The sequence below is a fragment of the Kogia breviceps genome, chromosome 6 (genome assembly GCF_026419965.1).
Source record: "Kogia breviceps isolate mKogBre1 chromosome 6, mKogBre1 haplotype 1, whole genome shotgun sequence".
NCBI classification, from domain to species: Eukaryota; Metazoa; Chordata; class Mammalia; order Artiodactyla; family Physeteridae; genus Kogia; species Kogia breviceps.
Window position 1 is genome coordinate 15598623 of NC_081315.1, and position 25973 is coordinate 15624595.

Genomic DNA, 25973 nt, shown 5'->3' on the forward strand with positions numbered 1-25973 from the left:
TTTTTTTCAACAAAACCCCCTTACACATTAAACCACTTATCCATTTTCACAGCCAAAATGCACCTCTAAAAATACATCATAAGGTTTCGTATGTTCATTTTAAGGAAGCAAATGTTGTTGGCTGGATTAAGTAGGATATGAATGAGCAAGCAGAATAAACCAGTAAAAGTTAATTAAGCAATTTAGCACCCCAGAAAAGCAGCAACACATGAAAGTGGGAGGTACATGCCCGGGGGGTGGTTCAGTGCAATTCCAATCTTTTAGGAACCTGGGAAGGGGCACTGAGTGCAGCAAACAGACGTGCTTTTTCTACACTTAGTAAGTTGAAACAAAAGCAGTGATCGAAGCAGCCTTTACGCATGGAGGTTCTGTCTACTGTATTCTTTACTTTTGCCTTGTGCAGGTGAGGCAAATTACAACAAAGAAATGATTGTAAGACTTATACTCTTATATTTGCTATAACCAGACAGGAAAATGGAGGAAAGAATTCATTTATTAACAGTCTGATTTTCAAAATGATATATATGCCTTCCATATACAACCACTAACTGATCCCCCTGAGATAGGAGCTCAGAGGTAAAACTTATGACACATTTGCTTTGAAAAAGCTGAATGGATGAACAGCATCCTTTGCTTCATTTCAGGAATCTGATTTGTATTTTCTTATCTCAGAATTATTATGATACCATATTCCTTTTAAATCAAACCTGATTGTCAAGGTGCCTATAACCTTGTTCGTTCTAAATCTATTTCCTACTAGCTTCCAAAATTTCCCTGAATTTAGTGCAGCTGAAGTTATTTTAAACGTTAAAACATTTACATTAAAAAAACCACAATCAACTTAATTGAATATTTAACCAGGGACTTTATCTCACAGACTCTTCTAAGCTAAAATGACATATTTGTTAAAAAATACAAAATTTATCTTATTGATAAACATTCTCAGGCTACTTTTTAAAAATTCCTTAATTCTTATTTTTCAACTCATAATTTATCTAACATATAAGTACATATTATACATAATAAATTATGTAATATATAATTATATATTATATCATTATTCATTATTATTTATAATTTAGTTTATGTTTCTTTGTCACATGTACTTTATAAATTGCTTTAAATATTTGTTGAATAACACAGGAATAAGAAAGTAAATAAATGAAGGTTGTAGTATTTCAAAATGTAGCAATTAACATCAAATTTAATTTTATTTCCTCACAGAGTGGAAAGAACACCATAGACATTTCTTCTCCAGTTATCTTACAGGTCTTCACATAATCATAAGCACATCATAAATATTATTCAGCTTATAATATGGATCATCATCCCTCTATTAAATATAGCACATTTTATTTTAACTTACTTTAATCACTTTATTTTAAATATTATTTATTTATATTTTATTTAAAAATGATTTCACACATACAGAAAAGTTGCCAGAATAGTACAAAGAACCCACAAATTCCCAAATTTTCATTCACTCAGACCCCCCAGTTGTTAACATTTTGCCATTTTTGTTTCATCACCCTCTCTCTCTTACTTGGGAGCGTGATGTAAACACAATCCCCTGTCATCCCTAAATATTCCTGTTTGCTCTTTGATAAAGCAAGGACACTTTATTACGTAACCACCAAACATCCACAATGCAACCATTCAAACTAAAAAAATTATGCACTATCATCCAGTTTTTACATCACCAATAAATTGTGCCAACTGTTCCAATAAGTGTATTTTTCTTTTCTGGTCCAAGGTCCTGGATAGCACAGATTTCTTGTCTCTTTAGTCGCCTTCAGCGTGCTACAGTTCCTCAGTCTTTCTTTGTCCCTCATGGATTTCAGAATAGCCTTTTTATATTCCTATTTTGCAGCCTTTTGGTAAGTGATATGCGCGGAGATACTCCTAAGAAAATCCTGTTATCTTTTTTTCCAAATGCAATACCTGTTTCTCATCAAATCTCCACCCACCAGAAGTCCATCCATTCATGACTTCTGCTTGAATCAAACACCAAAATGAGAGTTGCCAAATGGTGATTTTTAAAAATTTCAGTCATTTCTTCTATATTCATTATTTGGCATTTTACTCTGAGGAAGAGCTTTCTCTTCCTCCCCTATTTATTTATATATTCTTCTATTTTTATCAGTCTGGAGTCTTAGATTTCCATTTTATTTATTGGATGTTAACTCACTATTTTCAGTACTTAAAGCTAAAATTGTCCCAATTTTGGCCAGCGAAAATCCCCTTGAAAGACTGGCTCCTGTATCCTTGTGTTATGTCCTCATTTTTCTTTGAATACTTCTTTACATTCTGGCACAATATAAGATGTTCCAGGCTCATCTTGTACTTTTCCTACCTCAGCCCTAATACCAACTATTTCTAAGGGGCCCAAAGAAAGTAGGGCCCCTTATCTACATACCAAGATAAGGGGCCGTAGGGCCGGTATCTATATACCAAGATCTGCATGCCTAGTGTGCTCATTTTCATGTAGTGTGACTGCTTCTGCTTTAGCAGACAGACCAGGGAAATTTATGCCCGTGTGTGTGTGTGTGTGTGTGTGTGTGTGTGTGTGTGAGAGAGAGAGAGAGAGAGAGAGAGAGAGATACAGACACATATATACGTACATATACCTATGTTTGTATCCATTTCCATCTTTCTATTTATTTTATTAAAATAACGTAAGTTCACAACTATATGTTCTAGTCCCCATATAACACCCCAGGTTCTTTCTGTCCTTGTCTTTTTCTACATTTGTAAATTTTTTTCTAGCAATGAGAAACCTGGTCCCATTATCCTCCATGTGTTTACTATTTGTTCATTCCTCCTGTATGTAATGTGTCTCCCAACATGCCAGCCACCTCCTCATCCTAGTCCCAGTGTGGCCTCCTCAGCTGTACTCTCTCCTTGGGCCCAGAAAAAAAGGGGGAAAGGAAGAGGACTGGTTCTGCTCTCTTTTTAGAGGAAAACTCAAGCAGACTGTTCTTCTACTATTTTGTGTTTCTTATTTTTCTATACTAAGGAATTGTTCATTCATTCGTTTGGTAGATACTTGAACACTTGTCTTCTACAAGGTACTATTAAAGGCCCAGGGATTAAGCAGTAAAAGATAATATATGGTTGCGTAAATGTACATTCTAGAAAACCAGAATGTAGCTCTTGAATTTTTTCTTAGTTATGAAAGTGGATTTCCTGGGAAAAAAATTAAAGCTTTTGATCAATACAAATAAGCTAAGATTTCTTTTGGCAATTATACTTGAGTCCTTGTCCCATCTCATGTTGTGTCCCTCCGTTGAGGTAATTACTTTCATCAGTTTGGTGTGTCAGGTTTGAGATATTTTACAGTGTGTTTACACACACACACACACACACACACACACACACACACACACACTCTGCCAAAGTATGATGCTATCCTGCAATTTTCCATGTGTATGTTTCTTACTTTTACAGAGATATCAGAGTCCAGGTATAATTTTGAAGCATGCAGTCTTTATATTGTCACTTTTTACATGTTAATAAATGGAGATTCCCCTCATTTTTTTTAAACTGTGGTACAATATCCCATAGAATGTATAATGTTAAAATATATTATTATGTTTATTTGTCACACGTATTTTCTTCTGTGAATGACTGTCTTAATTTTGCCATGTAGATAATAAAACTGATGGTGTAATATTGCAATAATTTCCCTTTTTCTGTTATGAAAAGCTTTCTTACTCCAAAAACACTATTTATGCTTTCAATATATTCCCAGATTTTAAAATATTTAGATATTTAATTCATCTGAAATTTATTTTTATGAATTACATGATGTAAGAGTTTTATTATGTATTTCTCCAAATAATCGATTAAAAAACCAAATTATAAAATAATGTCTTTTCTCTAATAACTTGAGATATTTTTGTCATTTACTAATTTTTCTGTTGTGTGCATTTATGTCAGTGAATATAAATTTTCTAATATTCTAATTACATATTCTTTGTCTTCAATCAAATAACACTATTTTATTTACTTTAGTTTTATAAGATGCTGTAATTAAGTCATAGATCATCTACTATATTTTTTGTTTAATCAAAACTCTTGGTTATTTTTACAAATTATGGTTCCATTTGCATTTTAAAAGTGCCATGTCAAATTATATAAAATATTGCTCATTATTTTGGGAAACCACTGACTATATAGGTTAATTGAAGTGGGACTGACAATTTTATAATATTCTCCTCATTCATGAACATCATTATATTTTATGGTCTTCAATAATATTTTCTGGTTATCAGTTTTTACTTTTCATAAAAATTTTTTATACTTGTTTTTATTTTTGAGTATTTTCAATACTTTAAGTATATAATGGCATTTTTCTATTATATTTTCTGACTCTTGACTAATAGTTTAAATGAACACATTATTTTGTATGTGAGAACTTATATCCAACACTTATTAGACTCTTTTTTTAGTTGTTGTTGTAGTCATTAGTTTAGGATTTATAGGTAAATTAGATTTTCTGCAATAATGAGTTTTACATATTATTTACAAACGTTTTTATCTCATTTCTTTGTCTTATTGTATTGGTTAAAACCTCCACTATAATGTAAAAGAGAAATGGTGGCAGTAGGCATTTCTTGATTTGTACTGTAATGGAACCGATTTTTGGTTTCACTATTGTGTCATATTTACTATTATCCGCTTGACTAAGTTAAGGAAGTTTTCTACAATTTCTAATTTGTTTTGGGGAGCATCAATTAAAATAATCATGTGGATTTTCTTCTTTATACTGCCTATGTAATGATTTTTTTTTTAACATCTTTATTGGAGTATAATTGCTTTACAATGATGTGTTAGTTTCTGCTTTATAACAAAGTGAATCAACTTTACATATACATATATCCCCATTTCTCCTTCCTCTTGTGTCTCCCTCCCACCCTTCCTATTCCACCCCTCTAGGTGGTCACAAACCACCAAGCTGATCTCCCTGTGTTATGCGGCTGCTTCCCACTAGCCATCCACTTTACATTTGGTAGTGTATATATGTCCATGCCATTCTCTCACTTTGTCCCAGCCTACCCTTCCCCCTCCCTGTGTCCTTAAGTCCATTCTCTATGTCTACGTCTTTATTCCCATCCTGCCCCTAGGCTCCTCATGACCATCATTTTTTTTTTAGAATCCATATATATGTGTTAGCATACGGTATTTGTTTTTCTCTTTCTGACTTATGTCACTCTGTATGACAGACTCTAGGTCCATCCATCTCACTACAAATAACTCAATTTTGTTTCTTTTTATGGCTGAGTAATATTCCACTGTATATATGTGCCACATCTTCTTTATCCATTCATCTGTCGATGGACACTTAGGTTGCTTCCATGTCCTGGTTATTGTAAATACAACTGCAATGAACATTGTGGTACATGACATGGAAACACAAAAGACCCCAAATAGCCAAAGCAATCTTGAGAAAGAAAAACGGAACTGGAGAAATCAGGCTCCCTGACTTCAGAGTATACTGCAAAGCTACAGTAATCAAGACAGTATGGTACTGGCACAAAAACAGAGTTATAGATCAATGGAACAGGATAGAAAGCCCAGAGATAAACCCACACACCTGTGGTCACCTTATCTTTGATAAAGGAGGCAAGAATATACAATGGAGAAAAGACAGGCTCTTCAATAAGTGGTTCTGGGAAAACTGGACAGCTACATGTAAAAGAATGAAATTAGAACACTCCCTAACACCATACACAAAAATAAACTCAATGTGGATTAAAAACCTACATGTAAGGCCAAACACTATCAAACTCTTAGAGGAAAACATTGGCAGAACACTCTATGACATAAATCACAGTAAGATCCTCTTTGACCCACCTCCCAGAGAAATGGAAATAAAAACAAAAATAAACAAATGGGACCTAATGAAACTTAAAAACTTTTGCAGAGCAAAGGAAACCATAAACAAGAGCAAAAGACAACCCTCAGAATGGGAGAAAATATTTGCAAATGAAGCAACTGACAAAGGATTCATCTCCAAAATATACAAGCAGCACATGCAGCTCAATATCAGAAAAACAAACAACCCAATCCAAAAATGGGCAGAAGACCTCAGTAGACATTTATCCAAAGAAGATATGCAGGTTGCCAGCAAACACATGAAAGAGTGCTCAACGTCATTAACTGTTAGAGAAATGCAAATCAAAACTACAATGAGATATCATCTCACACCAGTCAGAATGGCCATCATCAAAAAATCTACAAACAATAAATGCTGAAGAGGGTGTGGAGAAAAGGGAACCCTCTTGCACTGTTGGTGGGAATGTAAATTGATACAGCCACTATGGAGAATGGTATGGAGGTTCCTTAGAAAACTAAAAATAGAACTACCATACGACCCAGCAATCCCACTACTGGGCATATATCCTGAGAAAACTGTAATTCAAAAAGAGTTATGTAATGAGTTTTGATGACAGATTCTCTAATGCTGCACCATTTTTGCATTACTGGAATAATTCATTCATTTTCAAGGCTTTTTATTTTCACTTTACTGTAACATAGAGGAAAAGGAAGTATTATCACCCTGTCCTTTTTGTTCTTTTGTTCTGATTATATAAACAGCTGGTTATCTAAAACTCTGACAATTGTCTTTTTAATATATTCTCTTTTTTGCGTAGTTTTTAATCCCTAAGTTTCTTTTCTAGCGGAGAGTAATAAACAATGCATGTTTCTTTTTTTTTTTTTTTTTTTTTTTTCAGAAATCACTGCTGTTCAGCTAGAGGCTATAACTCCTTATAGTCTCCTTATTTGTCTCTTGCTTGCAAGGTATTCACATTAAGTGATATGAATTTCTAAAACAAAATTACACAGTATATATTGGTTGACTGAATGAACGTTTCAATCATTTATTGATTGATGCTTCGGGCCCACCTTTGATTTCATTGTTTCCTATCCAAAGAACCAGTTAATATCTTCTTAAGATTACATACAACTGATATTGTCTAAGCATAAGCAATTAAAACTATAAGTAATAGTCATGACTCTTTGTATTGCAAGAATCTGAATCTCAACTATTAGTAACTGAAGCAATAAAGTTAATGTATTGACATAAATTACTGGTTGACTCTAGCTCCAGATATAGGTAGATTCAGGGGTATTGTTAATATCATCAGAATTTTTTTTTAAAAATCTATTTCTGCTTACATCTATTTGGCTTTATTTTTAGTAAATTCAATTCATTTAGTTGCAAAAGGCTCACCAGGAGTCACATGCTCACAGTCTACAAATTTAACAACGTGAATAGCAAACAATAATTATTTTCCAACAATGCCTAAGGTCTCTGGAGTCCCAGCTTCGGTTACTTGTCCTTGCCTGAAATAATCATTGAGGTTGGAGGACTGGATTACCTCACTGGCTATGTGTGGCAAATATGCCCATTCTGCTGGTTGGAGGTGGAGGGAAGGGGAAGATGTTGTTAGTCCCATGCAAAGTACTTGCATAGTACTCCCCCAGGCAAGAAAAGGTTCCCTTTTTAGAAGAAGTGGGAAAGAAAAGACTAGACTGACAGAATGCATATTTAGCTAACATTACATAATGTTTATATCTCAGGAATTGATATATACAATTTATATATATTTTTAAATCTTCTTAACAATCCTATAAGGAACATAATCTTTTTATTTTGGAATAATTTCACAATTTTTACATTTACATTTTGCATTAATAGAAAAATCACAAAGATGGTACACAGAGTTCCAGTACACCTCTCATCCAGTTTAACATCTTAATATTACTAAGGTACATTTATTGAAACTAAGAAACTTCCATAGGTACATTACTATTAACTAAACTCTAGCATTCATTAAAGTGCATTCTCTGTGATGTATGACTTGTATTATATGGTTTATGATGTATATGATCTATAGATTTTGACACATGCATAGATTCATGTATCTGATATTCTAGTACCATGCAGAAGAGTTCCTTCACCCTAAAATTTCCCCTGCCCATTCTCTTGTAGTCAACTGATCTTCCCTCCTCTAATCCCTGGCAACTGCTAACATATTTTCTGTCCTTATAATTTTTGCCTTTTCCACAATATTATATGAATGGAATGACATAAACAGGGTTTTTTTGTAGGAAAATAGAGAGTATTTCCTCATATAAATGAACACCCAACAAAATAGTATATGTGAGAAATATAGAAAGTGCTTATCAATACAGACTTCCTAGCAGTATTATAAGCACCTAGAAACATTCTGCAGGTTGCATTTATTTGTCAATTTACCTGAAGTATTCTTGTTTTTCTTTTAACCCTTCCAATTCTAAACTACATTATTGTTTGGAAAGTATATAGATAGAAGCAGAACAAAATATGCAATTTTAACTATCTTAACAGTTTTAATCAATGTTAAGAGACTTATTTTCTTAAAATGAACCACGTAATACTACCACTAATAAGACAGTCTTTCCAGAATTGTGAAAGCTGGAGGAACATTTTTCTGAACAAAGACTCTGGTCTTACTGATCTTGATTTTTGTTTTAAGAGTAAAGGAAACCTTTTAAGGGAACTTTTTTTAAAGATTAACAATTAGATTGCTAGTGTAAGTTCTTTTGGAATGTTGATGGAAAACCCACAATAAAAGATTAGTGATACAAGAACATTTGACTTCTTTTCCAACTCTTATACAAGTCCTATTAGTGAAGTCTGTTACCGGCAGGGAACAGAACAGAACAAGACAGGAGAAATGCATCACCTGGATAAGCCACTTCTCTATCAACTCTGGTAACATCTTCGCTTTTCGTTGAGTTTTTCATTTAGCTAAACAAACTTGGAATATTTAGCAGATGTGTGTGTGTATGTGTGTGTGTGTGTGTGTATGGACTTGTTTCGTGTGTGCATGTATATAGCCTCTTCCTACTAGACTAACAGTCTTTGAAAAATTGTGACACTGAGTCAGAAATTAAGAATATCAAGAGTATCAATATATTAAAAAGATATAATTAAATATTTCAGTGTTCTTATCACATGATTATCTACTCAAGTTGTCCCTATAAGGCAAATCCTTCCACCAACATTATTTTCCATTTCTTATACAGAAAGAGACTATTTTGTTGGAATCCGTTAGTTCTAAATTAAAAGTCAAAGTGGATTTTTCTAATGTACTTTAAGTGCATATTTTATATTGAATGCTGAGTTTGTACTATGCCTTTTGAAAAAAAAAAACACGCAGTGATAATCAAGTCCTACTATGCCATTTTACAAATGAAGGAATTTACTAATAGAAAAATGAAATGACCATTTTCAGTTGCACATAGATATTGGAAGATTCAATTCTAGAATTCTAGGCTAAACTCTCTTTCAAAAAAAGGACTTCTACCTCTATAGTCAGGTACATTTTATCAGAAAGGTCTTTAGTGGAATGAAAGACCACATTTTGGCATTAATTTATTTTCTTCAGTTTAGTTTATATGATGCCTAATTAATATTTTCAGAGTAATAATTGAAGCAAATAAAAGCTAAATAAATCGCTATATGGTTGGTTGATTTGACTCAATAATGGGGATAACGTTATAAGCCTTCAGGTGCTTGAGTGTTTTTTAAAGGTATCATGTTATATGACCAAAGAAGGAATCAGTGAATATACTTAGATCAGCCTCCTAATGAAGAAGTTTTAAATTCAGTACCATTGAATCTGCCAGGCTTGAAAAGAAAATCAGAGGCAACTGAGGAAGATATTGAAGTTAGAAGCTTAGCAGAAAAAAATGGGTAGTTTCAGAATTTTTGGATTAGGCCTCTAGAAATAAAATATAGCTTAAATTACAATTCTTTACTTCTTTGGTATTCAGCAGCAACAAAAGCCACCTGACAATCATTTGGATCCCTCCTGCTTTTTAAAGTGTTCAAGGGAAAGAAACATGACATTGTGTCTTATTGTTTCATTTCAGTGAGCTTACTTTAGGGTCCTAAAAATAGGAGATAACATGACAAGAATTACCAATAGCTTTTAAATATTATTTGTCTATTTACGGCCTGTTTTTTTTTCTCATGAAATTTCTCTTTTTTATATCTTAAACTGATTGCTAATTGTTTAAATAAATACAACTCTACTAAGAAAAACTCATTTAAAACATGAAATTTCCTATCTATTAAACAAACAAATATTATAAGAGGAATAAAGCATAATAGCCATTACTCAGTGTTTCTAAAATACACTTATAAATTTATGTATAGCCAATATTAGTCTACAGCAAGGTTTCAGTGTTCCTTTGGATGTCATTCTCTCATAGTAAGTCATAATTTTCCAATTATTACCGTTATGTATATGAAAAAAGCATTGTTTTGGATTGATGACAGAGAGATAGTCTAGAAGCACATAGAATAATAAAGAAAAGTCATTTGATTTTAAAAACTAGAAATCACTCAGACTAGATGACCTTTACATATATAGACTTGGCCATGAATAATGGCATGGGCCAATACTTAAACAAATGAGAACAAGACCCAAAACTAAATCTAAAAGAGAAAAACTTCAAATCTACAGAATATGCATTTAAACTCCTAGAGTAACCAAGAAACATAAATAGTTAATAAAATGTAAACCTCTAGAGTGTGTGAGTATGAGTGTGTGTTTAAGTAACCATCTTTAGAACACACACAAAAACCAGCAGTCTCCAAGTAAATACATGCTTTAGCAAATATGAACCAATAGGGTCTTCTTATTAGATGGACAATATGAATTACTACTCCAAATGCTTTCATGGCAAAAAGAGAAGGTACTTGCTTCCTAGTTGTATGATTCATGAATTCCTATGAAGAGTAATGCTTGAAGTTGCAAAGCAATAGTTTAAAGACAGTATATTGGAAAACTCTGAATTGACAGAGAATGTACTTAAACAGTAACTGTCTTTTATAGAAATTGGTAAAATAAATTAGTCTCTACACGAAATATGTAGATAGGGAAATAAATATTTGCTAATCCATTAAATTCTATCTAATATAAAAAGCCCAACTTAAATAATTTTCTTTTCTATTACAATTACACTGAAAATCAGCTTATTGACACTAGATAGTATAGTCAATGGATTTTCAGCCCTTTCCACATCTTAAAGGACATTAGAGTATTACTGTGGAATTTACAGTAACTCTTTTTATAGTAAGGAGGTTAGATTTTCTTTTCTAGTATTGTGAATTTCAGAAAATATCATTAATTCATAGGATTTTACTAGATTCTTTGTGTGCTTTATTTTATATATATATAGGACAATATGCTGTAGTACAGTGATTTTCAGTGTGTGTTTGGCAGAGTAAAATTTGCAAAGTATTACTATGTTACCACAAAATATAGTCTGTAGTCAAGTAAGTTAAGAAAATGCAGGATTAATCACTTCAAATGAGTTCTTTCACTGCAGGACCTCAAAGAGCATTTTAAAATATTCAAAATTAGGATATGCTTTAAAAAGTTTTCCAAGCTTGTTTGACCAATATACAATTTTTAGGTGACATCTTAGAGGGTTAGTATTCAACAGAAGTCTCTTTAGGAAAACATGTTTCTTTAGAAAAAAAATTGGGGCTAGCAGTATGTAAGACTTTCAGATTTCAATATCATTAACTACCTTTGGGACCTAATTTACTCAATTAACTCTTTTTCTTTTTAAAACTTCAAACCACTTTCATATGTTACATTTGGGAACAAAAGGAGAAGATCGTGTATGAATAAGATTTAAGAAGAATATACCAAACAAGCATACATTGCCTTTTAAAACATAATAAAACAACACATTATTTTTTATCCTATGGCTTTTTTGGCACCTCAACATTCTAGACTTCAGCTGCACGTTAGAATCTGGAAACTTAAAAACAATCAATGTCCAGAACCATTCCTAAATCAATTAAATGAAGATCTTTGGGTTGAGGCCAGACTTTGATGTTTTTAAAAGCTCTCAAGATGATTCTAATTGAGAAATACTGCTGTAGACTACATCTGAGTGGAAAGAAATCAACCCTCTGAGTTTAATCAGACTTGTCCTAAAGTAATATATTGTATCAGATAGTGAAACAAGTCCCTTCTCTGATAACCCTTGTTATTTGACTCAACTTCACATCCCATGCTAGTCACTGGGATTCACCTGGCAAATGTTCATCTTGATCTGGAACAGGATCTGGGAATAGGAGGCGAAGAGCAGAGGTGATGGGTAGCAAGCTGAAGGTTGATGGCATTGATTCAAATTGGTTTTAGGGATGGGAGGAGGAGGCAGAAACTTAGCTGAGTGTCTCTCAGTCATGTAGAGGGTATGGAGGACGCTTCATAATTATCCAAGGAGTACTTCAAAATCTTCATGCCTGGCCAGTCCCTTCTCCTCACTCACACATCCTGATGCAACTGCCCTGGAAATTTTGTTTTACTCTCATCTCTGCATTGAGAAGGACTAGCCTGGAAATTTATTTCAATTTCAGGATCTATGGTGAGTATCAAACATATTGGTTAAAATGTATTTAATTGTGAAAATGCAAATACTGTAAGAAAGGATAACACTGCTTTAATTGTTTATTTTTTACCTTGGCATAAAAAAATTAGGATATGAAAGAAAGATTTTATAAATTTTGAAAGTCAGACAAGGAATGAAAATGAATGCTGAGTGGACATGGGAAGTGAAGGAAAAACTAGAATGCGTCTGAGAAGCTTGATATATTAGAGGCAATTTTTACTTATTTGATAACATACCATCTACCTGAGCATTATAAGAAATGTTAATGGTGGGCAGATATATACAAAAAGCCATAGAGAAAATAAAAGGTATACAAAAGAGTTAAGGGCCTGAAAAGATATAACCTCTACTAATTTCATAAATCCTTTATCATTATTAAGACTCAAGGTCTGACTATGTACAAGATCATATGTTCTTGTTTAGAAGAGTATAGCCAATGTAATTTGACAACACGTAGCTTAATTGTTTTGGAAACAGTAATAAAGAGATCATTTTAACACCATGGCTTCCCTCCTTTTCAAAACTAAACAAACAGTCACTATTAATCAAGCTTACACTTTCCCAAGTTCCTAGTAGTCTGGTTCAGTGTGAGTTAAATGAATTTGTTCTCTTAACAGCTTTTCTCTTCAGATGATTTTGTTGCTCAAAATTACCTAGTCTAGAAATCCTTGCTCTTTCAGCAAGCCCTCAATAGTGTAGCGGACATGAATCAACAGCTCATAGTGAATTTAGAGAAATACTGACTAACCCTACTGCAGCAAAACAAGATTTGCTTCTAACTAGCAATTAAATTGCCATGTAGGCTAAAATCCACATTTCAAAATTATCACCATAATATTAGCTTATTTGATTCTTAGACCTTCAAAATGTACTTACTATTCAAATATACTGTTATTAAAAGATAAATTTCACAAAACTGAATCCAGACTTTCTCATCTCTAGCTTCTACTTGTCAAGTAATGGCAGCCTGAGAAGATTTACTTATTGCACTGAGAAAGCAGAGGTTGAGTTCTGGCTAACAAATAAAACAGAGACTTATTGACTCCAGTCAGTGCTGTGATTCTTACCTCAGTCTACCTCAAACAGAAGTTTTGTGCTTTGAGGCATTGATGGAAGAGTTCAGGAAGGAACACCTAAATGCTACGGACTGAGATGCGTTAAAGAGTATCCCAGAATCATAGAAAGAGCAGCCAACTAGTAGTTCTTAAAGCTTGACCCATGATACCCACTCTAAAACTAGTGACTGATTTTCTTGTATATCGTCAACATTTCTTCAGACCTTCCCGTTGTTGTCGAGATGCCAAAAAAATTGCATCTGCACTTCCTTTACAAACATTGATATATGTGTTAATTAGGTTAAAACTAATATTGAAGGTAGTGTTCCAGAAGTAGAACATCACAAAGGGTGCTCTGTTTAATAAAACTCAAGTGCAGTGATGGTTGGATGGATGGGCTGATTTTCTCCACATGGAACAAGAAAATCTCAAAATTATAAAAATCTTGAAATATTGGTTACCCAAAATTAATTCGATGTGCTCTATACCAGCGGTCCCCGACCTTTTTGGCACCAGGGACTTGTTTTGTGGAAGACAATTTTTCCACAGACCAGGGGGTGGAGGGTGGTTTTGTGGTGACTCAAGCATATTACATTTATTGTGCACTTTATTTCTATTATTACTACATTGTAGTATATAATGAAATAATTATTCAACTCATAATGATGCAGAATCAGTGGGAGCCCTGAGCTTGTTTTCCTGTAACTAGATGGTCCCATCTGGGGGTGACAGGAGACAGTGACACCCGACATGTGTTGCTTAGGTCCAGTCTACTCTGTAATCTCGTTTCCGTTGCCGTCACTGCAGGAAACCCTGCTTCACAAAGATAGGATGTTGGATACGGAAGCAGGCTTTTCAGTGCTTTTGCGGCAATCTCAGGATATTCCGCCGTGACTTTAATCCAGAACGTATGGAGATTTGAAGCTGTTTCAAACATACTTTTAAGGCCACCGTCATTTGCGATCTCAGGCAGTTGATCTTCCAGCACGGACAAAGTAGATTCACCTGGCTTATTCACAAGTGGGTCGCAGATCCATTCCTTCCCCGTTCGGGGGTCTTTTGTGGTTGGGAAGTAATGCTCAAACTGTTTTGAAAGCTGAGAGAAGTGATCATGCACGAGCTGGGAGAAAGAAGACCCTGGCTCAGTCTCTTTCAAAATCTCTGCTAATGTTTGAAACATGTCAAAAGTCCCAATGTTCATTCGTCACCCCTGTAATTCCAGTTTGGCTTTGAATGCAGCCACTTTATCTGCCGACTTGAACACAGTTGTCGTTCTCCCCTGAGGTGACAGATTGAGTTCGCTGAGCAGGATGGACATGTCACACAGGTAAGCAAGTTTTGTGACCCATTCTGCATCACTGAAATGTGCTGTCAGTGGTGACTTTTTCTAAAAGAAATCTCTGGAGCAGCTCTCATAACTCAGAAACTCTGGCCAGTGATCTGCCTTTAGAAAACCATCTCACTTCTGTGTATAAGGGAAGACGTGTGGGCTCCGGGTCCATCTCCTCAAGGAGCTGCGGGAACAGACGTAAGTTAGGGCATGTACTTTAATGTAGTTGATAATTTTAATCACATCCTGCAAAACATTGTTAAGTTCAGGTGACATTTTTCAGCTAGCCAGCATTTCTCTATGGATGACAGTGCATAGACTCACATTCAGAAGCGACCTCTTTGACCCGAGTAGTGAAACTAGAAAGCTGTCCAGTCATGGCAGCCACTCCATCCTTTCATAGACCGACACAAAATAGCCAGTTCAGTTTTCCTGATATGTAATCATTCAAAGACTTGAATAGTTCTGCAACTGTGATGTTGGTTGGCAACAGAAGTACACATAACACATCCTCATGAAAAATATATCGCATGGAAACAAGCATTGTTGCCTTGTTTTCAACATCAGCAGACTTGTCAACCTGGATCGTGTACCACGGTGACTTGTTAATCCTCTCTAACAATTGTGCCTCAATATCCTCTGCTACTTCATCAATTCGTCTAGTTACGGTTCTAGCCAGAAGAGGAACAGGTGCCACCTTTTGAACTGCAGCCTCTCCTAAAAGTTCATGACAAATGTCCTTAGCAGCAGGCAGGATCAACTCTTCACCAAAAGTAAAGGTCTTCTTAGCTTTAGCAACGCAGTTACCCCTAAGAATGATGTTCACAGTACAGACACATTTGATGAAGTGGTGGCCTTCATTAATTGCTTTTGTTCTTCGTGTTCACATATTTTTCTTTTGAAAAACTCCAGAGGCTTGTCTTTCAATGCAGGGTGCTCGGTCTCCATGTGGCGAAGCAGTTTTGAAGGTTACATGGCTTCGTTGGATAGCCGGTCGCCACATAGCATACAAAGCATGCTTGGAGAATGTGAATCACCTGTTGCAATGAACCCATAATTTAAGTCGGACTCTTAGCATGTTCTTTTAAATGCAGCTTTCTTTTTGTTGTCAGTCTTAGAGCCTTCTGCTGTCTCATCATTGGGTCTTTCCCCCTTTTCAAAGGAGCTCTCCAGCAACATCTGTTTTTTACTCATTTTGACTAGGGTTAGCTTGTGGGCTTACCAGAACTGTGACTGAGACAAGTGCACAGTGCAGGAAAGAGGCGTGGATGCAAGTGGTAAATAAAATAATGGGCGGGCCATGCGCGGACTGAAATAAGTGTCAGATTCTGACTTAAAGCCTGTCACCAGATGCAGCTGTACAATTGAAGTATGTCAATTCACATGAGCCTATAAAGCCTGCCACCAGATGCAGCTTAATTGTCACTTGCCACGCACTGATAGTTTTGATGTGAGTCTGCAAGCAGTTGATTGATTATGGTCTCTGTGCAGTCAAACCTGTCTGCTAATGATAATGTGTATTTGCAGCCGCTCCCCAGCGCTAGCATCAATGCCTCAGCTCCACCTCAGATCATCAGGCATCAGATTCTCATAAGGAGCGCACAACCTAGATCCCTCGCATGGGCCGTTCACAGCAAGGTTCACGCTCTCATGAGAATCTAACGCTGCTGATCTGATGGGAGGCGGAGCTCAGGTGGTATGTGAGCGATGGGGAGCGGCTGTAAATACAGATAAAGCCTCACTCGCTTGCCCACCACTCATCTCTTGCTGTGCAGCCTGGTTCCTAACAGGCCATGGACCGGTACTGGTCCATGGTCTGGGGATTGGGGACCCCTGCTCTACACTTTAGAACCCAACCTTTAAAAAAAATTAACTTTCCTTCTGAAGAGACTGGAAAGCGAGGCAATCATTCTTTGTACTAAAAAGAGTACACTAAGTATTTAACTATTTCTAGTTTCCCTCTAACAATGAAGAGGGATATCTAGAATTCATTGACTTTCCAAAGGGAAGTGAATGAAAATTATTGAAACTCAAAAATAAATGCATGAGGATAAAAAGAAAATCAGAATGGTGAAAATAATGTATTTGTTGGAGGGAAGGGGAGGGGGAGGGAGAGAGAATCCTGGACAAAGAAAGATATAAGGGAAGGCATTCATAGATGTGACAATATTAGGGGAAACAATGAAATTTCTGGCTCAGGCTCTTTTGTCTCCTGAGGTAGGTTTATTCCTAGGTATTTCATTCTTTTTGTTGCAGTGGTAAATGGTAGTGTTTCCTTAATTTCTCTTTCTTATTTTTCATCATTAGTGTATCTGTGCATTAATTTTGTATCCTGCTACTTTACCAAATTCATTGATTAGCTCAAGTAGTTTGCTGGTAGCATCTATAGGATTCTCTATGTATAGTATCATGTCATCTGCAAACAGTGACAGCTTTACTTGTACTTTCCGATTTGGATTCCTTTTATTTCTTTTTCTTCTCTGATTGCTGTGGCTAAAACTTCCAAAACTATGTTGAATAATAGTGGTGAGAGTGGACAACCTTGTCTTGTTCCTGATCTTACAGGAAATGGTTTCAGTTTTTCACCATTGAGAATGATGTTGGCTGTGGGTTTCTCATATATGGCCTTTATTATGTTGAGGTAAGTTCCCTCTATGCCTACTTCCTGGAGGGTTTTTATCACAAATGAGTGTTGCATTTTGTCAAAAACTTTTTCTGCATCTATTGAGATGATCATATGGTATTTCTCCTTCAATTTGTTAACATGATTTATCACAATGATTGATTTGCATATTCTGAAGAATCCTTGCATTCCTGGGATAAACCTCACTTGATCACGGTGTATGATCCTTTAAATGTGCTGTTGGATTCCGTCTGCTAGTATTTTGCTGAGGATTTTTGCATCTGTGTTCATCCATGATATTGGCTTACACTTTTCTTTCTTTGTGACATCTTTGTCTGGTTTTGGTATCAGGGTGATGGTGGCCTCATGGAATGAGTTTGGGAGTCTTCCTCCCTCTGCTCTATTTTGGATGAGTTTGAGAAGGATAGGTGTTATCTCTTCCATATATGTTTGATAGAATTCGCCTGTGAGGCCATCTGGTCCTGGGCTTTTATTTGTTGGAAGATTTCTAATCAGTTTCAATTTCAGTGCTTGTGATTGTTCTGTTTATATTTTCTATTTCTTCCCGGTTCAGTCTCAGAATCTTGTGCTTTTCTGAGAATTTGTCCATTTCTTCCAGGTTGTCTATTTTATTGGCATATAGTTGCTTGTAGTAATCTCTCATGATCCTTCACATTTCTGCAGTATCCGTAGTTACTTCTCCTTTTTCATTTCTAATTCTATTTATTTGAGTCTTCCATTTTTCTTGATGAATCTTGCTAACGGTTTGTCAATTTTGTGTATCTTCTCAAAGAACCAGCTTTTAGTTGTATTGATCTTTGCTATTGGTTCCGTCATGTCTTTTTCATTATTTCTTCTCTGATCTTTATGATTTCTTTCCTTCTGCTAACTTTGGGTTTTTTTTTCTTCTTCTTTCTCTAATTGCTTTAGGTGTAATGTTAGGCTGTTTATTTGAGATGTTTCTTGTTTCTTGAGGTAGGATTGTATTGCTATAAACTTCCCTCTTAGAAACGCTTTTGCCGCATCCCATAGATTTGGGGTCATTGTGTTTTCATTGTCAGTTGTTTCTAGGTATTTTTAAATTTCCTCTTTGATTTCTTCAGTGATCTCTTGGGTATTAAGTAGTGTATTGTTTAGCCTCCATGTGTTTGTATTTTTTACAGATTTTTTTCCTGTAATTGATATCTAGTCTCATAGTGTTGTTCTCAGATTAGATACATGATATTTTTCCAATTTTCTTAAATTTACCAAGACTTGATTTGTGACCCAAGATATGATCTATCCTGAAGAATGTTCCATGAGCACTTGAGAAGAACGTGTATTCTGTTGTTTTTGGATGGAATGTCCTATAAATAACAATTAAGTCCATCTTATTTAAAGCTTATCATTTAAAGCTTGTGTTTCCTTACTTACTTTCCTTTTGGATGATCTGTCTATTGGTGAAAGTGGGGTGTTAAAGTCCCCTACTATGATTGTGTTACTGTTGATTTCCCCTTTTACGGCTCTTATCATTTGTCTTATGTACTGAGGTGCTCCTATGTTGGGTGCATAAATATTTACAATTGTTATATCTTCTTCCTGGATAGGTCCCTTGATCATTATGTAGTGTCCTTCTTTGTCTTTTGTAATAGTCTTTATTTTAAAGTCTATTTTGTCTGATATGAGAATTGCTACTCCAGCTTTCTTTTAATTTCCATTTGCATGGAATATCTTTTTCCATCCCCTCACTTTCAGTCTGTATGTGTCCCTAGGTCTGAAGTGGGTCTCTTGTAGACAGCATACATACAGGTCTTGTTTTTGTATCCATTCAGCCAGTCTATGTCTTTTGGTTGGAGCATTTAATCCATTTATATTTAACTATTGATATGTATGTTCCTGTTACCATTTTCTTAATTGTTCTGGTTTAGTTATTGTAGGTCTTTTCCTTCTCTTGTGTTTCCTGCCTAGAGACGTTCCTTTAGCATTTTTTGTAAAGCTGGTTTGGTGGTGCTGAATTCTCTTAGCTTTTGCTTGTCTGTAAAGGTTTTAATTTCTCCATTGAATCTGAATGTGATCCTTCCTGGGTAGAGTAATCTTGGTTGTACGTTTTTCCCTTTCATCACTTTAAATATGTCCTGCCACTCTCTCCTAATTCTTTATCTTATCAGGAGACTACCTGACTCTCAATGTAATATTAAGCTTTCTATATTGACCAGTCTTTTAATTTTTTTCTTAAATTGTTGGAAATAGTTTTATATCTATAGCTGAAAATCACTCATGGGATTTCTAGGACATAATTATATTCAGATATTTATCTCTTACAACTATCTTTAGTGCTAATATAAGAATAATGAATTTTACTTCCTTCTTGCTTATTCAACAAAATGAATGAGTTTAATAAACATTTAAACAGGCAATCAGGTATATTAAGTTAGCAAATGAATAATATCTGTTTCTCTGCATGTATTTGTATGTGTGTTTGTATGCACATATAGCTCAATGTGGAATTGGAAATAAAGGCATCTTACAGATTTTTCTTTGTTCATGGAAATCATTTAACATATATAAAAAATTTATGTTATATTTTGATTTATTTCAGCAATGGATTTGACCAAGTTTGCAAAATAGGAGTAATCCATTACTTAAATTGTAAAATTTCATGTATGCAAGCCTTTGGCTTGACTCTCCTTCAAAAGCATCACATCAATTGTCAAAAGAATATTATCCAATGAAAGGCATAAAACCTCAGGAAATAAGAGAACAGCATGTTTAATAACAATATTCCCTATACAAGAGAATGTGATATTAGGCAATGAAACAGTCTTCCATCCTGTGACTCCTCATTATGTGGTCTTGGCATGTCTGTGAGAGAATCAGACATTTATTATTTCATATGTCCTCTGATACTCTGGGATTATCACTTAATTAACTTGGTATAAATAGATTGAACAAGTGGTGAAAATCCCAGTGGACACAACACTTAGAATTCTATGATGGATCCTCAAAAGAAATCCTGGAAAATGAACTAACAAGAAATAGAAAAATGACACCTGCTTCAGATCAGGATTTGAGATTATGACAAACACTTTTTATTTTTCTGCACACATTTTTTTTTTAGTCTGGCTCACACATTTACAAGTTATAAATAGACAGACAGATATTCACTGAAATATTATAGGACTTGTTCCATGCTTCTCAGTTTGGGGAACTATTAAAGGATTAGAGATTGGTTTAATTTCTAGACACAATTCAAATACTTGCTCTATTATGGTGGAGTTTAAGAGAATTCAACAAACCATTAGTTGATGATGGAGACATACTTTTATGTTGTAGACAACAAAGAGCATGTGTATATTATTTTTTGTAAAATATAAGAAATATATAACTAATGTCATTGAGGTTTATTATTTTTTAAAGGTCTCCTTAAAAGTGAACTTAAACCTCTTAATCAAATCTCCCTGTGATCATTTAGGAATCTGAGTCAACCTTTTTTGACAGTACCCTAAATAGTATATTTTAGAAATTTATTAGGTCAGATCAAAGAGTAGTACTAGATGTTTTAACCCAAATTGCACCTAAAAGAAAGCATTAAAAAAAAAAAAAAACACTATAATGCAATTTTAGGCAAACTATATCTTATATGCATGTTATACGAGTAACTTTTCCTGGACTTGACTGTTAGTGGATCTTTGTAAATGGAAATTAATATTCATACCATTGTTATTAAAAGGGCACTGGACATTTTATAATTTAATATATTTTAAAGTATACGAAGAATAGCAAACTGAAGCATACTTTTGCTGACACTACCCACAAATATTTTAGAGCTTAAATAAACAAATACATTTGTGTTTGCATCTAGAGACAGAAAGGTGGCTTAATAAATGAAGCCTTTATTAAGAGACATCTCAGCTCCATAGAAGTCACTTCTAAATCCTTACAAAATGTTTCAGATACAGATCAATTGAATATATCACATGATATTACATAGAGACTTTTTTTTCCTGCTGATACAAAAAAAAAGAAAAGTACTCAGTTTAAAAAACTAAGATGCTTAAAAAGGGGTTCTGAGAGTCTGTTTTGCTTGGTCAAAACTTCTGGTATGCTGACACACATGAACTTTGAAGAGCCATCTATTTCAACAACCTGTTTGTATTTATTCATTCCAGTGATCATAGGCTTTTATTTGAAGTGACAGTAGGGTCATCAAATAATGAGTGATGTTGAAAGATTTTTCTGGTAATATTAAAAAAATGAATATTGAAATGCTGTTTCTTTTTTTCTGGATACTTATTTAATAAAAGTTATCTTCATTTTCATGAATTTTGGTACTCTCTCATTTTTCCATATGCTATTTCTTGACTTACAGAAGTAAGTTATAAATAAGATGGGCTTTATCAGGTTATTTAAATTACTAACACAGTAAGCAATGTTAGCTTTTACTCCCACTTTTTCCTTCTCAAGTGCATCAGGGTAAGTATCCATGGGAGTGTTACTACAACAAAAGGCACTTTCTATTAGAATGGCATAAAGAATCAGTTTATGGTTAGAGCTGAGAATGGAAGGAAATTATTCTGAATTCATTACCTGGAGGTGCATGTGTCTGGAGGAAAGAATCTGATTGTCCATGTGGCTGCTTGAATATTGAGGACAAATAATGGCCTGGCCTAGCACCCACAACACTGATAAAGTGTCTTTAGAGACTGCTGTGATTCAAACAGTAGTCCTCATAATAGCTTTTTGGACCCTGTGCCTTTGCAGTTCTCAACCTGAGAGTTAATCAGATTGACTACCATACATAGGCTCAGACCTGCTGCCAGAGAAATGTCCTGATTGTAGGCAGCCAGTAGGTAATTTTTTATGCACCTTCAGTCCTCTGTCTCTGTCAACTTCTTACAAATTTTATTTCTCTTGGAAATGACTTTTACTTTCTCAATCCCCAGTATATTGCTGGCGGCCCTGCCTATTTCTGACAGTACACCTGCCTGAACTTTAGCAGTCTTCCCTCTGACTTCTGAAGCCACTTTGATTATGATGTCATGAGATAGTTTTGACAAATACCAGGATAACAAGTATTTATAAGTATAGTGAATATAAAGAGAAATAAATAATAATTTGTTAGGTAAAATTAAATGTTATTATATTCAATATTGTTTTACTTTATTATCCTTGGGATGATGTACACATTTGGAATTACTTTATTTTCATAAACTCTTCACTAAAAGAACTAGCTTAGATTTTTGTCCCACCTTTTCACTTCTAGTCTTGGCTGTCCTGTTGCATCTTCCTAATTTTTAGTCATATCCTTGTTGGTCTGTTTGACAATTTTTTGAACATGCTTTGCTTATAATAACATGCTGAAACAGAACACATTTTAACTTCCAGTGAAGGATGTGATCCCTTTTATTTAGATCCACAGGTTCTTGGCAATCAATAGGTATAAGTACTGGCAAGGTAATTTTTAAAGGACAAATACATTTTACCTTGCAAAAGGTAAACACAGCTTTTCAAGGATTTCTGTAAAATAAATAATAAACAATCCAGTGATGGCTCTAAGATATAGGGGAACTTCTGGCTCATTCTAAATGGAATCAATAGCAGAAATTTATTATTTAATGTCAAAGGGCTATTTCCAGCTGAATTAATGGCTTTTGTTGAGCTTTTTTCTGGACAGAAGCATGGATTTTGACTTATTTGTTAACCAGGACCTTAACTCAAAGTAACAGCAATAATGAAAAAAAATAAAGTCTATTATTTATTGAGTGTGTCTACAATGCACCCAACCCATGCATTGTGTTAGGTGATGATAGATAGATAGATACATAGTTACATAGATAGATAGTCAGTCTAACATTATCCTTGCAATAATTTTAATATTGATGAAATGGAGAATCACATAAGTTTAAATATATCAAATGTAGTATGAATTACAGGGAGCATTACACTGTGAGAGTACATAACTCGAAAAGAACCAAAAGTTAGGTTCTTTCCACTATACCTAACATTTCTAAGTAGGACTCAGCCACCCCTTCTTGGAGGCAATTCCCAGGTGTCAGTATATTAAGGCAAAACCAAGGTTATAAGGAAATAAGCCGAGACCCACAAACCTCAAGAAAATCTACATCTCTAAACTATTTAGTACTGGAATGGATTCTTGCCAGAAAACAAAACAGATATATATCCATTTTCACCTTTGGAGAACTTGGCAACAGAAATGAGGCAGGGTGTTTTATGGGCTATATATCATCTACTTTTTTTTTTACAAATAAAAATAGTCTAATCAGTGAACTTGAAAATTGACCAATGACTTAGTAAGTTGTTTACTGTTAATAAAGTTAATTCTTCATCAAGTACACATTTCTTATTACACTTTTTATATGTGTACATTTTAATATAAAGATTGTGATAGTGATATAATACAATTAGAATGTTTTTTTTTGAAATGTTGGCTGTTTTGAGAATTACTACTTAATATTTACACTTCTTTCTTTCATGTTTTGAACCAACTGAGGAAGAGATATAGGAATTAAATGAGGATATAAATAATATATGATTTTTATTGGTGTTAAAGCTGGATTGAAAAAGCAGCCTAGGATAAGGTTTAAAATGTGTGGTCTACCAGTCCATCCTGTGAATTATACTTAACCTTTAAATTGCAGAAGAAGCAGCTGTGGAGAGAAAGTTAAAGAGAGAGAGGGAGAGGGCATCAAGCAGTTGGCTTACGTATGAGTATTGTTCTTTAATACATTGACTCAACAATGGGAGTCAATGAATGTCATTTTTTTCTCTCTTGAGGTGGGATGTGAGAAAAATATATAGAATGCCTGGAAATATTACCTCATTCCTGCTTCTGCTTTGGGAATGAATGGCTCTCTATGCAGAGGGATAATAACGTTTCCCCAATAAATGTGGTGGGAAATTAAAATAGTTCAGATCAGATGTATTATAAGTACGAAATGAGATCATATGCTGAAAATAAACAGACTAAGTGATATTGGACATTGAAGAACAAATAAACTAAAACTGGCAACAAACAAATTGATTTTTCTAATTAGTTTCAATACACACAGATATCAGGAAGGCTTAGCTGAATACGCTTATGACTGTTGGAAGGGGTGGTAGATAGCTCTATATGCCTGGGAAGTCCATAGGGCCACGAAAAGCCTGAAACATGGCAGGAGGTATTTAAGAAGAACAGGGAGAAAAACAGAAGGAACGTACTACAGACCATTAATATAGTAACAGGGTAGGCTTTCCTAAAATCACAAATTTATGCAGTGGCAAGAAGTAATTTTGACCCAGACATTTTAATGTTAAATAAAACAACCACCACTCATATAGGACGCAAATAGAAAAAGCTTATGATGCACAACGATGGAGGATTTTCACACAAAACCACATGGATCTATTCCAAGATATTTAATAGTATGGCACTGCTTTAATTTATTTTGGTCCAAACTTTGTGCTTCAGTTTTGCAGGCTTAGAAACTGCCCAAGATTATATCCATCTCTCTCTCCATGGCTGCTTAAGTGAACAAAAAGGAAAAGATGTACAGTATTTATAAAGGAACAAAATTCAATTGTCTACTTTAAATGATAAATACGCAGAATATGACCAGATGACTATATCCTCAGGTCAATTAATTTTTCCCATGATTATGGGAAATCAAATTATAATCAATAGGTCTGTAGCTTGGTGAGAAAGGAAGAATTAGATCATTCAATATCTAATGGCATCAGACTGAAATTGCCTAACTTATACCTCTCCTCAGGATGCAGATAAGGAAGTACAACAAAATTCTAAGAATTTTAGATCTTGAACCAGAGCACTGCCCATCACTGTCTCTGTACATTTTAAGCAAGTATTCTCCCTCACCCATCACCTGCTGATCTTAGAATTTAACACTAAAAATGTTTTATTTCTTTCTATTTTTTTTTGGTCTGAGATTGGTATGTGGAGATTTACACAAATTACTCAGAATACTGGTAAATTCATGACTAAACTATTTATTGATTATCTAAATTAAGAAAATGGTGAAGAGAATAATTCTTCTAATTCTAAATTTGGACATAAAAAAATTGAAGCATAATTGGAACTTTTAATTCCCTTCTAGAAAAATACCTGGCACCCTACATTATATTAAATCATATGAAAGCCTTCAAAGAAATAGCCTCCAAAGCCAGAGCTTCTCAAAGAGAAAATGGATAAAGAAGGACAATAGAAACACTACACAAGTAAATACTTATAATTTAAAAGGTTGCAAAAGGAGAAAAAAGAAGGAAGTGTATGAAAACCAAACTGGCTGCTTATGAATTCATATCTTTGGGATATTTAAATGAATAAAAGGAAAACAGAGGTTATAGGTGCCATAATTGGGGAAACTTAAGGTTTAAAACAAATTGCTGAAAACCTGAATCAGGCACAGGAAAGATAACCCCTGAAGGTAACATAGGAAAAACTGTCCAGCCCACTGTCATTTGTCCTGCCCAATTTGCTTTCCCCAGTCAGATGTCCCAA